Source organism: Falco punctatus (genome assembly GCF_963210335.1).
Source record: "Falco punctatus genome assembly, chromosome: 1".
In the NCBI taxonomy this organism is placed as follows: domain Eukaryota; kingdom Metazoa; phylum Chordata; class Aves; order Falconiformes; family Falconidae; genus Falco; species Falco punctatus.
The window spans coordinates 88,896,124-88,911,966 of NC_137580.1; the positions used below are offsets into that span (position 1 = coordinate 88,896,124).

The following is a 15,843-nucleotide window of genomic DNA, read 5'->3' on the forward strand; positions in this document are numbered from 1 at the left end:
CTCTTGCCTGCAGTAATCATACAGCTAGGCTGTACTGTGGCTACACAGTGGAAAAGGAAGACTTCACTTTAGGAATGGGGTAGGAAAGACTACAAAACCTGTCAATGAATCCTCTTTTCAGTCTTCAGCCCATGAATATGGTTTCTTGTCTTTCTATATCCTGCAAGAGCTGACACCACACAGCTGTACCACAGAAAAAGAATCACATAACTACATCGAATCCTCCAGAATCCTCTATGTCTACCCATGTTATAACCCTAAATGAATCATACTGGTGAAGCAGAGCTTGCACCAGCATTTGGCAAGACGCAGGGTGACATAAAACAAAAGATTAATGTTTTTTAGGTGTTTGACAAAGTTGGGTGCCTCAGTCTTAACAGGGTCAGCTAAAGAGGCCTGATTTCTGGGAGGGAAGCACTTTTTGGAATCAGGATATTTTAAGGAATCCCTAACCAGGTAGCCATTAGCACAGGTCATTTTTTGCCAAAAATCCAGGCTGCAGAACATTTAAGAAACATTTAAAAAGTCAGCGTGCTTCCTTGTACATGCTTCAGGAACTGTAATGGTGCTGGTGCCAGCCCAAGTCTGTCTGATGTTATTTTCCATCATCCCATTGAACCTGGGCACTGATCTGTGGATCAGACGTATATGGAAACTGTAATTATTCAAATAAATTTCAATCACGTGTCTCTCTTCTGAAGATCATATTAAAGAGCCATATATCTCTTAGCTGTCTTTTATCCTGGGGAATGTTTCCTATGGAAAATCCCAGTCTGTGCTCAAGTATATGGATCTCATACTGAAACCAAAGTTGTTATCACCACAGAATATGATATTTAACATCCTACTTCCCTTTACTTCTTAACCTCAACAACTGATTCATACCAGGACCTGACAATCCTATTCTGGGGAAACCTCAATAACCGAAATGGTAGGTCAGTTTGTAGAGGACTTCCCCAGGACAAGAAGGGGGATACAGGTAACAGGCCAACATTACAGAACAGGCAAAGACAGCAGAAACACATATGCTCTCCTAATAATACGAAAAAATATAAGGGGGGGGGGGGAAGGGGGCGGAGACGACAACGACACAACAAGAAGTGAGAGAGGAACACGATAGTCTAAAACCAAAACAAAGTAGCTCCAAAGCAGCAAAACCAAGAGAAAAATGGGAGAGAATCTGAGGTCTGAATACTTAATGAAGAAAGAAACTTCTAATAGGGAAAATAGTGCAAGCTTCACTGGTCCCAAAGGGATGCTTTAGAAGAGCGGAATGAGCCCAAATTGCACTTCCCTCTGTTCAGCAGCATTACTCACTCAAACGTGTGAGGGACTCTACCCAGGAGATACGCAGACATGACCCCCAGCTGACGCTGGCTCAGGTTCAGCTGAGCTTTGCATGGCTCCACCAGTGAACAATCCCTCTCCTGCCCTCCTTGAAGAGCTGCTGAACAAGGAGCCACAACTGTCGCTGTGAGTGTCACCTGGGATAAACACAAGGGACAGGAAGACAGAGAACACTGTATCTCAGCTAGCCAGCAGATAAAACAGCCCCAATCTGCAAGTACTAGGGGCCTCCTGAGAATGCCTGAGTGCCTTCCACCCTGGATTTGAGTGCAATCACAAATGCTAATCAACATACAGACAGGCGCCCAGCATGTCATTTGTCACGTCTCCAAAGCTTCAGGAAAACCCCCCTTTCCTCTCCTCCTATCAGAGAAGGACAGGAAGATTCCCTCATCCTCTGCATGCCTTTTCCTCCCCCTGTCCCTGGCTCAAACCATGGCAGCAAGAAGTTTCACTCCTCGCTAACTTCTCCATTGTCAGAGATGCATTGTTTGCAAATGTTCCCTAAAAATGCTATGTAAAGTATTCTTTATTCCTGTTTCAGGTCTTTCCACATCCCTGTGTAACACCTGGACTTTATCTTGTTACCTGTCAGATAGTGATAAACCTCCTGCATGCAACCTCTGACTTATCATTTCAGATAAATGCAATTTGTCTTGTAGCTGTCAATTCTTTCCAAGCCCTGCCTTTCACTGCTGCATTTGTAGTTGTAACAAAGTACTTAATTTATTTGGGCTTGAGATGTATAACTTTAAAAAAAATAAAAATAAAAAAAACATCAGCAAGAGCCCCAAAACATACGTAAAATTTCAAGTGTGGTCTTCCTGGCACTAGATTTACTGCTGCTTTGTGGGCTTGGAGGCTCCAGTACTCCTGCTCTTGCGTTATCTTCTACAGTGGCATTTGCATATACTGTACACAAGATACAATGTATTTTATGCTACCTGGTAATTTTTGGTTTTAATAGTCAACCAACAGGCCCAATGACAAAAAGCATCCTTTCTCCAGAACGAATTATAAACTAAACTGATAAGGTTTGAGCTAGTTGCTTAAATGTAAGTGATGGTGAGTCCGAAGTGCTTTAAGCTATCACCTGAGCTTCTGTTGTCACTTCAGAAAGGCACGCACCTCCCTCAGGTCCTATCCTATTCTCTGCCAGCCCCACCAGGATGTCTCACATAGCACTAGATGTCTTTTTATAGCACCCATATCAAGCCCCAGGCGTCCTGAACAGGAAGGGACAAAGCTTGCACTCAAACACATGCCGCAACACTGTTAACACTTTTGCCTAAAAGCGGCAATCGCCCTGAACATGTACGTTTTACAGAAGCCATCTTGTTGCATTTGGCTTTTCTCTGAACTCTCCTAAGCACTTAGTGGCTCTTCAGCTCTTTTCATAACCTCATTGCTGTGTTTATCCAAACAACTTGATCCTGACTTTGCAACTGCATCACCGTACAGAGCTGTAGTGCAGCCCACCTACCTCACCCCCCGTCAGGGATCTCTGGTCATAGCAGGCACAAGGTAGCCAAGTTTCATATGATTTGCTCCTTACAGAACACAGGCTGAGGAGGGACAGAGATCACACCTTTATTCACCCACATTTACCAAATACCTGCATTGCTGAAGCACTTCTAAATACTCTTTGCTGCTCCTCTGTAGTTTGCCCAGTGTGGCCAGGATGAGGACTGAGTTACAGCAAAGGAGGTTTTAAGCTGGATACCAGGGTGTTTCCTGCATGCCAGGAAAGTAAGGAGTCTCTACTGCAGGTCTTTAGGAGCAGGACGGAGAAATAGCTGTCAGGAATAACAAAAGCATAGCTGATCCAGCCTTTGGGCAGAGGCATGGATCAGATGACCTTGAAAACCTCCTGAGGATGTTTTCCATAACTGAGTGTTGTATGTGCCATCTGTCCATTCTGATCTACAGAGATTTACTTCAGGAAAAAAAAGTGCAATACAACCAATAATTATTCCTGACACAGATGCAACCTTTGGGAGGGAGGAAGCATCTTTCAATTCTATAGAGGAACCTCAAGCCTTCTGAGGTTAAAACCACCTTCTGTGTATCTGCCCAGATCCTCTTGCCCTGTCCGTTTTTTACCCCTAACAGACCAACCCTCAATATTCAGCTACACAAGCATCTCATTAAGTAGGCAACTTTGTCTTTTTAAAATGAGCAGGGAGGAAAGGAACTGGTGCTGTTGTGTTCAAGTTGCTTCACCAAGGCTGTTCAGCTGCACTGATGCAAAACTAAGTTGATCCATGAAGCGACCAAACCTTCTGGTCCTAAATACCAGACCCCGTTGAGGGGAGTAACTCTCCATTGACTTGTGAGAATTCTCTCTGATTCCTTGATGCACAGCTCAAGATCTCTTGGTTTTTAGTTTAGAGTCCAACAAAAAAGAAAGCTTTAATGCCCATCTCCATTTTCAGATGGAAAGCACACAAGAGTGACCTGGAGTTATTCATCCAATTCAGATGGAAAGAACTAATAACAAGAGCTCAAAATCTGTTCAAGCTGAAGACAAGGACAAACTTTGCAGGACACCAAGAGAGATACTGATACAAGCCCTTGGATGGAAAACACCTCACTCACTGCTGCACAGAACACTTAGAGAGCACTTAGCCACATTACGCTTTGTCCCATCTCACGTGGGTGGAAATGTCGAACCAAAGCGAAGAGCTGAAGCATAGTGAAAATAAGTGTTTTGGTGGAAAATCTGTGAAGCCTTAAGCATCCTGTATAGACGAGAAATCATATAGCCATCAGTCACCCAGGCAGAAAGGAAGTGGTAAAGTGGGAGGTTTTCCCTCCACACCAGATGGAAAAGCTACCAGCTTCAAGACCAAAGGGGATGTACTTGGCCAGCCAGCACAGACCCTTCAGAGAAACATAACCGAAAGGAAGAGTGAAGATTCAAAACAGTCTCTCCAAATCTCCTGCTGGACTGAGCTTCTCCCAGTAGTTCTTAAGAGGACTTAACCACATGGCTCTACATAAAATCCATTATTGAAGATTAAACAAAAAAGATAAATAGCTTTCAAAAGTTGATTACATCACAATGCAATAGTGCCAGCAGCCCTTACGGAAACATCCTATTAAAATATCGGCAAAAATAGAAATGCAAACATGGGAGACCTGGCGGGAGGCTTTTCAGCTCAGATCTTTAGTGCCTTTTGCACCCACTGACAGAAGGACAGAGCCTAAAAACATCATTGCTGGGCTGTCATCCCCTGACCTGGCACGGGATGATGCTGATTCTATTTTTTATGTATAAAGATACATATGGAAAGCAAAACAGGTTATGTACATGTGTAAATTACAAACTTACACATGATCAGCATTAAAAAGGAGACCTGGTTGCCTCTTTTTTTTTTTTTTTGTTTTTCTCCCCCTACACCCTGGAATAGGTCATTTCTATTTTATATACACACATACATGTTTGCAGTTTGTACCCACATGTTTTCTCTACAAATTCAGAGGCTCATAGCTTTCCTGTTTAATTCAGAATTGAATCCATTTGCCACATTAGACAGGATTTCATTTTCATAGTATTTTTGTGATAAGTGATTATATTTATATTGACTTTTTTATTGGGATTTGAAATATGGTATTTCTTCCACAGATCTAATTCAATTGAAATATTTCTCACATCCCTGTTGATCACTTTATCTAATTTTTTTGTACTTCACGTGGGCAACATACTCTGGGGGGTGTCTCTCTAACAGCAGGAGCTGGCCATGCTTTCTCTCTGTTAAGTTTCTCTCATGCAGGGTGAATTTAGCAATTACTACAGTTCTTGAGTTACATAGGTCTGCGACTTACGAGCCTGATAAGAAACCTGAAAACAAATACATCCAAAGATCAAGTTATCTAATAGTTGACCATCTGCTTAGGAAAATAATTTTAAATACTTACAGCAATTCCATTAACTGCTATTTACTAAGTGAGTCATGTTGTTCTCTAAGTTAACCCTTTCTGTCTCCTCCATCGGGGCCTCTGCCCAAGGCAGTTTTGAAAAGGGTGCTCAACCACCTTTACTACTTTCAAGCTATAGCAAAGCTTGCAACACCTCTGCACTCGAAACTCACCCCGTGCTCACACTGCACCAGGACATAAAAGGGCATTAAAGCAACTATAGTGCTTTTGGGAGACTCTCAGACCACACAAACCACCGTGCAGGAAAATCTCCTCCCAGGAGCATCCCCAGTGAGGGCATCACACACCAGCACACGCCACAGCAGCGAGAACACACCTGCTGCCTAATGCACTCTTCCAGGTTGGACTGCCTGCACCTCCAAGAGGGCAGGTTACCCCAGCAGGGCCCCTGAGCCCTGTGTGCCAAGGTAGAAAGCCTTCACACACATCCTCCCCACAGCTCTGGAGACAACTGGCACCTGGCAGCCTGTTCCCTTCATCTGCCCTCTCCCCCCAGCACAGGGATGCTAGGCCCTCCGTACCTGGTAGTTCCACTAAGGCACTCGCTGGGTACCAAGGCTTAGCGAGCTCCCAGGCACAGCAGAAAGGACACCGCTGAAAAGCTGTTCCAGTTGCTTGGCTAAGATGAGTCAGGGTCAGGGCTTTCAGGGGGCAAGGAATGAGGTAAAAGCGCGCACAGGTTTAATGCCATCTATTCAGTCCCTGCCTGTTCTCCCTTACCATGATTACAAAGTGTGCGGAAAAGCTCCTTTGTTAAATGCTACAGAGAAGTTTACAGGATGCAGGGTGCTCCTGTGGAATCGCTATTTTATGATTAAGCACAAGCACAAATATCATCTGAAGAGCTAGGAGGAGGACTGGGTGCAGGGAGGCAAAGTCCAGCGCTTGATGTTTGAGGGAAGATCCGTGGAGCAAACATCTTGGAGTGTGGGGGTGTGTCGAGGGACTGACAGTTGGGAATCAGCACGCTGCAGACGAGTGCCGGCTCCGCGGTGGAAAAACCATCCAAGCCGGGACGGGGGAAAGCGGTGGTAAAGAAAAATTGCCCCCGTCTTGGGGCGGGGGGCCAGGCAGCGCCGGGAGGGCGGCGGGCGGCCACTTTCAAAACTCGCGGGAGAGGCAGGAGAGGGACCGGGGCCGTGGCGAACACGGCGAAGGAAGTCGCTGCCCGCAGCGGCTCCGGGGACCGCTGCCCATCGCGCTCGGGACGCACCAGCGGGGCCGCCCGCACCGCCCGACCGGCAGAGAGCGGCGCGGCGAGAGTCGCAGCCCGCCGCGACCGCTGCCACAGCGAGCACCCGCCGCCCCTCACCGTGGAGCCCAGCCGCAGCGACATCGGCATCACCCACCTGCCCTCGGGGCGCCGCTCCGCTCCGCTCCGCACGGCTCCGGCCGCGCCCGGCAGGCGTGTGGGGTGGCGGCCGGCCCGGCGCTGCCCCGCTGCCGCTGCCGCTCCCGCCCCGCGGCGCCCTCCGCAGCAGGACACGGGCAGCCCGGCGGCGCGGAGCCGGCGGCAGCGGCGCCCCCTGCAGGGCGGAGCGGGGCGGGAGCGGCCCCGGTGGGTCCCGGCGGGTCCCGCGGCCGCAGCCCCGCCGAGGCCGAGCGAGCGGCGGTGCCCGCAGCCGGGCGCCCGGCAGCGTTACCTGGCGGCCGGCGGTAAGCGGGGCGCGGCGGGCTTGGCGCCAGCGGGGACTGCGCGCACCGGCCGAAGGAGATGGCCACTGACTGCGAGAAGCGCGGGCCGTGTCTTGAGGGACCTGCAAGGGACAGGAACGGGCTTTCGCTGTGGTTGATCTGCATACAATGACAGCAGGAGAGCAGAGGGAAGGAGAGGAGAGAGAGGAGGGCTTTCTCTGCGCATTGTTTCAAGCACCCACTTCTTTCCAGGCTGGACCCCCCCCCAGCGAGTTTCAGCCTCCACACACAGAGGCGGCCTGAAAGGCTGCACAGCAGAGAGAAACGGACGCCGACGCCTCTTCTCTGCTCAACAGTCCTTACCGCCATGGAAAGGAAACCCTGGGTGTTACTGCTCTGGAAGTGTTTTAAGAGTTCTCAATGTCTCAGTCAAGGTATGAGATATGTGACGGATGTTTCACACTTCCCAGCCGGCAGGTCCTAGCAGATCCCACCCGTGTGGGCCAGGCCAGTCCCCAGCCCGCTCCTGTTCCCCCACACGGGCTGACCAGGGGGGACAGCCATGACTCATCCGGCAGCAATTTGGAAGTGGGGAGAGAACCTCTCAAGAATTTGAACCCGCTGCTCTATGTGGACATCTTCTAAGGGTTTCTTTATTTCTATTTTTCAGCTTTACATTTTAGCAAGTAATTTATCTACACCTTCCTATTGGCTGGACATTACAAACAGGAAAAACCACCAGCGTGACTCCACACTTCCCACCAACTCCATGGCAGATCTCCGCCTATGAAAAAACGATTCATTTCAATGATAGCCAGCCCAGGCCCCATCCACACAGGGGACTGCCACCACCTGGATGCTTGTGCCATGCAAGAAAAAAATTTATTTCAGGATTCCCAACCCCAGGGATGCTTTGCTCATGCCACATCTGCCAGAAGCGTATGCACATTACTCTGACGTGCAGGCAAATGGCTTACCCAGCCCCCTCTGGCAGCAAGAGCGTGAACGATGCTTTAAGTTTTTTTGGTGCAGCAAGACAGTAGGAAATAAGTGTCAGAACTGGCACCAGCCACTTCAGCACCAACCTTAAAACCTATAAGCATCTAAGCATTAAAGATTTAGCACTGGCAGCAGCACCAGGCACCAGTGCTGCCCTCCCCTCCACTCTTACCTCGGACGGGAAGGCAGGCTGGTCACAGGCTGCCTCAGCCTTGCAGCTATGAATTACAGAGCAGAGTGGAGGCCAGAGTGCTGCTCCAAACACAATGGGAATCCTCTGGGGAGGAAAGAAAAAAAAAAAAAAAAGTAATTTTCTCCAGGAAGTTACTGAAAAGGCTGGAGTACTCTACCACACAGTAAGATGTAATGATTTTAAGGACCACATATATTGACTAGCCAAGTCAACAGAAAAAGCAAAAGTGGGAGACAGTGAGAAATTTAGGAGCCTCATCAAAACATGCTGCAATAATGATAAATTTAGAAATGCCACCTGCTTACATGAAGTTTGCCAGAGCTTTTTGAAAAATGCTGACACTAGAGTCAAGCACTGTTCAGATAATGGTCTCACTTTTGCCCTGTACAACAAGAGGTAGTGTCTTCCTACTCCTCGGTGATACTGCATGAAATTTTATGCTGCGCCATTGTATTTGAACTAGAGGGGCAAGTGTCATGCTGTAGCAATAGCTGTCTGCCAGGATCTGCTGCATCTGTTAAGCATTGCTCCTTTCTAGGGCAGTGTTTCCTATACTGTAGGGGCTGCCTCATCTTTGGCCTGGATCCTCAAAGACATCCAAATGATTCTCTCCCACTGAAATCAATGAAAGCTGGGAATCAAAATGCTTTCAAGGAGCCAGATGCAGTTTCTAAATATGATTTTGTTCCTGAATACATTAAAGAGAAAGTTGTTGCAGTCAGCTCCCTGTATTAAGCTGTCAGGCCTGGTTTCTTCCAACCATCCCACCTTCAACATATCATCTTACAAGTTTCCTGGGTCATACGCAGGTGTTGATCAACTATCTCTGAAGGAGGACCCCAGAAATGCTTCAATGGATGTTTCTTTTTCCAGTTATAACTCACCTTCAAGTTTTGCAGCTAACCAGTTTTAGGATTATTTGATATAGACTATTTTCTTTTGAATCAGCAAGTCATAGAAGATCCAAAGCAAATGCCTGAGTGCTTTCACAGGGCTGGCTGATAATGGCATCCTGACAAGCTTCTAATGTATCTTTCTGTAAAAGCGTTCTGATACCATGACCAAAACCACTAAACCAATGGTTCCTTCCCTCACCAGCCATTCCAGTTTAGATGGCGTTTCAGGTCCCCATTGTCACCTACTGATTTTCTCTGTGCAGTTGGGCATGCTGCAGTGTTTCAAGATGTTAAAAATCAGTATTAACACCTCCCAGAGCAACTAAGCCAGAACCTCCATTACTTTTGCATGCTCATTTCTCACTTCTGCACAAGTAAATGTGCTTCTAATGAGCAGCTGCAGTTTTATGTCCTATATAGCAGTTGGATAGGATAGTTTTCATTACTACAATAAGATCTGAATGGATCTGTTGCTTTTCTTTTGAATTAAGAGATTAAACGTTTTTCTATTTTTATGCTGTTGCCTCCGTCAAGCAGCAGAACTGCACTGCTTTTCAGATCATATTTCTTGTGTATATTCAATGTATATTGTCCTTACCTGTAGATATTTCTACTTATGCCCTCCCTTACCAGTGGCCAACAATGACAGTAAATTGACAGTAAGGAATACGATCAGCTTTTATATTTTTTCTTTGTTTTTATAATATATGGAGGGGCAACAGTACAAGAGAGTGCTAACTTCCTTTCCCTTTGTAGTCACTCATGAAGGAAAAAACAACATTACTATGACTGCTGCGGCCAGATGCACTTTGAGAAGGGACTACGTGAAGACGTCAGCTGAAACTACCTGGAAACAAAACAGCTTCCAGCAGCCTGAGCAGCCATGGGGAAGGAACTACCACAGGCTTAGAGCTGGCAGCTGACTCAGACTGTGAGCTGAAACAAGCCCATGACTGCAAGGGAAAAAATAAAGTTTTCTGATTCTTCTGCGTACGGCCAAAAAGGGCTTTTTCCATTCCTGAAAAGCGGAGTTGCAGTAACATACCGTACACTATCTCCTAACTGAACAAGCCCAACTCCTGCCCTTTGGGCAGCTGAAAAGTAGCGATGTAAGACTATTTGCACTTCTCAGAGTTAGCAGTTGAGCTGAAATAGTAAACTCTAGAAAGACTGTGTTGAATAAACCATGAAATACTTCCTTCATAAAGATGAGCACAAAGTAAATAAAAAATTCACACTTGAGATCTATCATGGAACTCACCCTTCTCTTTGCTGACATGAGCGACAGTCTGCTTGGGCTCCTCAGTAACGTCACTGTGAACACAAAACAGACTCATATAAAGACTTTAACCAAAATAAGCCTGCCACCCTGGCAAGCAGCAAGCTAGCAGGAAAATCGTACCTATGTACCGAGGCTTCACGTGAAGGAGTGAATATGATCACCAGTTTGTCTAGAACAGAATACGGAAGAATTAGCATTTTTTTAAAGTAAAAAAAATATTTCTGTCTTTAATAAAGAGATTACTCTATCAGTTTTGGACCTCTTCTCTGTCATGAAATTTTTCTTTCTAACCAGACAGAATCATCATGGGTCCAGTCCAGTTCAACTTATTCATCAATGACCTGGATTGAAAGGACAGAATATACCCTCAGCAAGTTTGTGGATGACACAAAACTGGGAGAGGTGGCTGATACACCAGAAAGCTGTGCTGCCATTCAGTGAGACCTGGACAGGCTGGACAGTTGGGTGGAGAGGAACCTAATGAAGCGCAACAAAGGCAAGTGTAAGGTCTTGCATCTAGGGAAGAACAGCCCCACACACTAGTACGGGCTGGGGGTTGACCTGCCAGAAGGCAGCTCTGCAGAAAAGGACCTGGGAGTTCTGCTGGACACAGCCGGTCGCCCATGAGCCAGCAGTGTGCCCTTAGGGACCAGAAGGCCAGTGGGATCCTGGGGTGCCTTAGGGGGAGCATGGCTGGCAGGTCGAGGGAGGGGATCCTGCCCCTCTGCTCTGCCCTGATGAGGCCACATCTGCCATGCTGCATCCAGTGCTGGGCTCCCCAGTTCAAGCGAGGCAGGGAGCTACTGGAGAGGGGCCAGCAGAGGGCTACGAAGGGGATGAGGGGGCTGGAGCATCTCCTTGATGAGGAAAGGCTGAGAGAGCTGGGTCTGTTCGGCCTGGAGAAGACAAGGCTGAGAGCGGATCTTATCAATGTGTACAAATACCTTAAGGGTGAGTGTCCAGAGGACAGGACCAGGCTTTTTTCAGTGGTGCCCAGGGAAGGACAAGGGGCAACAGGCACAAACTGTAACACAAGAAGTTCTGCCTGAATATGAGGAAGAACTTCTTTACCTTGAGGGTGACAGAGCCCTGGAACAGGCTGCCCAGAGAAGCTGTGGGCTCTCCTTCTCTGGTGAAATTCAAAACCCACCTGGATGTGACTCAGTGCAGCCTGCTCTAGGAGAATGTGCTTTAGCAGGGGGCTGGACTGGATGGTCTCCAGAGGTCCCTTCCAACCCTGACCATTCCGTGACTCTGTGATCTGATACATACAAAACTACATTTAAGGGATGCAGATTTTGCAAAGAAGCAAACTGAGTATTAGCACACATATGCAATGTTGTTAAACAGGACACTTAAAATTATGTGTTCTGGCTTGTACGTACTCCCACACGTACTGCCTGAATCTCCTCAAAAGCAGTGAAAGGCACTCGTGTTAGTCTAAGAGAAGCGGTGGAGGCAGGGTTGCTTGAGGTCCTTTGGAAACATTAGCAAATTGTTCAACATTAAAGATAAATATATATATATAAATAAAAACCCATGTGTGTATATATATGCAATTACTTCTCTCACATTGTTGAACATTAAATATTTACTAGTGATTTTTAAATCAACATTGGGGAAAAAAAAAGCTAGGTTTTCTGAAGAGCGTGTCCTTTAACAAAGTTAAACATGCAAAACTTTGTTGGAAATGCCCATGGCTAACAACTTACTAAAGGACACTTCTCTGTGTCAAAAGACCAAAGCCTCCTCTCAAAACTGTTCCATTCCAGCATAGGAGTTCACCTTTCACCTAGGCTTAAGGAAAACAAACTAAAGTCAAGGTAAGATTTGTACTCACAAGGAAATACTAACCATATCCCCAACACTTAAAATCCTGCCGTTTGCACTTAGGTCATGAAGGAAAGAATGATTTTCAGTATTTTCATGTCAAGAGTTGGGACTACGCTCCATAAAAGGCACTGCCCAAACAGACTGTGGCTTTATTTCTCCAAATGCTATTCAGCATGACAGATTATGAGATGGAGTTCAATCTAAATTTAAGCACTCTCTGTAGACTATTAATAGAAGAAAAACTGGTAGCATGAATCATCATGTGGGAGCTGCAGAGCAACAGCTATTTATTTTCTATAATAGTAATATATAGAAGTTACCTTTATACAATAAATGAACTGTTGGAGTTGCAAGGCCCAGCAAAAGAAGTCAGATGATTCTTCTTTACTTACACTATTCTCATTTTATTCTAAGGACCAATGAGAGGGCAATCCTTATTTAACTTGACAAAATACACATTGTGTATAATCAAGCTCTGTCACAACACAAAAGGGAGACAAAAAGTAGCTATTGACCCTACTCAGAATAGCGTGTGCTGCAAATGTTGGTGCAAAATGATGGAACTTCAATGTTTACAAAGCCAAGTCAGTGTTTTAGCACCAGGTTCCAATGCCTGTATAATGTCTGTACCTCTGGCCAAGAGGAAAACTGCAGCACGTCTCCCCTTTAGGTTTCTTCTCTGCTGGGACTGTAGTCCAGCTATATCATTTTGTTAGACCAGCCATTTTGGGGAGCGATTTGCAGAAGGACTAACACCTAACAGCTCCTGAACTGCAAAACTGACAATGCTCAGCACCCCTCAGGATTATACCCTCCAGTGCTGTGATTTGCTTTTTCAAGAGACAGCACTGGATACGTGCACCACAGGCTTTACCCTGGGCATTACTCCGTTGCAGTTGATGGACTCTGAATGTGGCCCCACAGAGACACACAGTGTTAACACACTGGCATTTCAGTGCTCTGTGGGAGATTTATTTTTGAAAAATATGATATTGTCAACAGCTCAGTGAAGTTGTCTCCAGACTGTTATGTCTCCTTCTCAAGTTTCTTTAAGAGCTTAATTTTTAGGCTTCTGGAGTGAGGAAAGTGCCTAAAATGGTTTAAGAAAAGCAAGCATAAACAAGGGAGTGAGCTATGCACAGCACTGGAGAAAAGCTCAAGTATTTCCTCACACTATATAATCAATGCAAATGTCTACCAGTAAAAATACTGTGATAAGACACTACTGTGTTCAACCCTATTTTCATGAGACTGAGATTCTGAAGAACTGAAAAACCTAAAGGGCAAAGAACATCCCAGAAAAGTTGACATCATATTTTTCACACTGGCCATTACTGATATAGAAATTCAGTCCTACAAACTGAGCTCAGTTAAACCATAGTGATGCAGAGGACAATGACAGACGAAGACTAATAGAAACCTTAGCTTGGATTAGGACTGATGGTATGAGACCCTTATCTACTTTCTTCTTTAAAAAATTCATAGACAAAATTTTTTCTAAACAAAGACTTGCATAAAGTTTCAAAGCAATTTTTCTAAGAGAAATGAGGTTAATAAAAAAAGTTTAATTAGTCATAAATGTTCTTCTAATCTTGAACTGCCAGGAATAGACACACTAATTAGCTAACTTCTCCAATTCAAGGTGTTAGGTTGCAGTATCAAGCAGGGATTCATATGGAAGGTATGGGAGCTTTCCACAATACCATCTTCTATTTCTCAAGCAAATTCAAAGAAGAATTCTGTATGTCACTCAGCTTTTAGTGTTGACGATGACAAAGATAATGTATCAGTTTAAGAAACAAGGAAAACACAAGTGCTGGGTCCAAGGAAAGATTAGTGCTAAACAAAAACCTGTAGATAAAACACTAAGTGAGAGAGCTAAGAAAGGGTGAGCAATGTGAAAGGCGTAGAATTCAGTGTTGTGGGTTGTTTTTTTGGTGGGTTTTTTGCTGTTGTTTTTTGATTCTTAACAGTAGTTGCTGGTTGTTAATAACCTTCCATCTGGAGAAGGGAGTTAACTTTTTATGATGTCTGTTTTAAAAAACCTTTGTGTGGGAAGAACTTACCTCTTCATGAGCCCCTCTTGTCCATGCACTTTATGGAACTACACACAGCTCTTGGCAACATACATGATATAACCCAAGTCTCTTCCACTGATCAAAGCAATTGTGAAACACTTTATGATAATTACAGCTGAAAATTCTGTAATGCTAACATAGTTCCTAAACAGAATTTAACTGCAGACCAACCATGACTCCATTAAGCTTTTGTGATGTAATACAATGGAATATTATATTGCTGTTGCTTCTGAGGTTTTTGTTTTACTATTCCACATAGCTACAGCTTTTCATTACAGTAAGAGTTTCAAAATTATTTAACTGATTTTATTATATTCAATTTGAACACACTTACAGAGCTAGTTTCATGTCAAAAGTCTCTAGTGACAGCTTGCAAGAAAATCCATGAAAAAATCCCTTTGTTAGGGAATATTACTTCAGTGGATATGGGAAAGACAAGTTAAAGCTCTACAGACTGTGTAGACGCTACTGTTGTAGCATACCTCAGGCCTAGCCCGTGTCTGGCTCGCTGCTTCTGTCTTGACCTTCAGACTGCCAGTTGCAGATGTACAAGTCACTTCTACAATGCTGTCATGCACTTGCTACAGAAAAGAAAAACATCTATTTTCTGACATGGGTTTACTACACTATACTTTTAAAACACTTATTTTTAAAAGAAGTATTAAAACTAATGATCCATGGTTTTAAATTTAAAAACAGGATAAAAATCCATTTTGAGAACTAAGCGCAGCTTTCTTAAACTACTCAAATTCAGGGAGAATATCAAAAATATCAAAAAAGGAGAAGCGGGACTATTTCTTGCAGAATAATGTTACTGAGACAAAGACTTCTGGATTGCTGAACAGTCAGAAAACACCACAGAATCTCAAAAAAAAATATGTAAGAAATAGGTAGAACTAAAATACCTATACTAGTCAGTGCATTTAAGAACATTTGTAATAAATAGGAGGTCAAGCCAAACTTCTGGATCCAATTTATTCCAGAGCACTTGAAATTAAAGCTCTAAAACAGCATTTGAAAACAGTTGCCATCTAGGACGACTGAGATCAAATCAAACTTAAGGTGTTCTAATCTTCACTTTCACCTGGAAATTTTATTTTTAGGATTCTGCTTTAAATACTCTGAACTGTTCTAGAGATTAAGTCCCGAATCCTTCCCCAGCCCAATTTCTTTAGAGAGAGAGGGAGCGAGTGAGCACACATACATGCATTGCCTTACTTGGGCTGGGTTAAGTAACATTTAAATAATTCTAATCCTGCAGTGTATTACAGAAATTGCTTAAATTGAACATATTCTCTGCAGTTCCCTTCTCTGTTACTCATATACAGAACCAGGATAATACAGGCCAAGAATATGCCTTAAATACGTACCTCTTATCCACAGTATTCACCAAGTTATCATTTAAAACTCCTTGCAGGTAGAAACCGTAAAGTATGCTGGTACACCAACAGAGACAAGACTTCCAAAAAATTATGAGATTATGTGCATGCAAATCATTCATGTGCACTTCTCATCCATAGCATACAAACCTCTGCAAACTACTTCCTGTAATGTTTACTCTTGAAAAACCACTGTGCCAGAAATAGTACTAAATATTCTCTTTTGTAGTGGCTTCACTCAAGAAAACATAAACACACA

At 44.6% G+C, this 15,843-nt stretch overlaps 1 protein-coding gene across 4 annotated transcripts in view; it reads right to left on the bottom strand.

Annotated features, from left to right (window-relative positions):
- Positions 1 to 6,913, bottom strand: part of ADORA2A (adenosine A2a receptor) — a 28,956-nt gene extending 22,043 nt beyond the window's left edge. For 3 of the 4 annotated variants that reach the window (XM_080392621.1, XM_080392623.1, XM_080392622.1), the window contains exon 1: positions 6,639 to 6,913. The gene's annotated coding sequence lies outside the window, so the exon portion shown is untranslated. The other variant, XM_080392624.1, reaches the window with a different exon arrangement.
- Between the last annotated feature and the right edge of the window lie 8,930 nt (positions 6,914 to 15,843).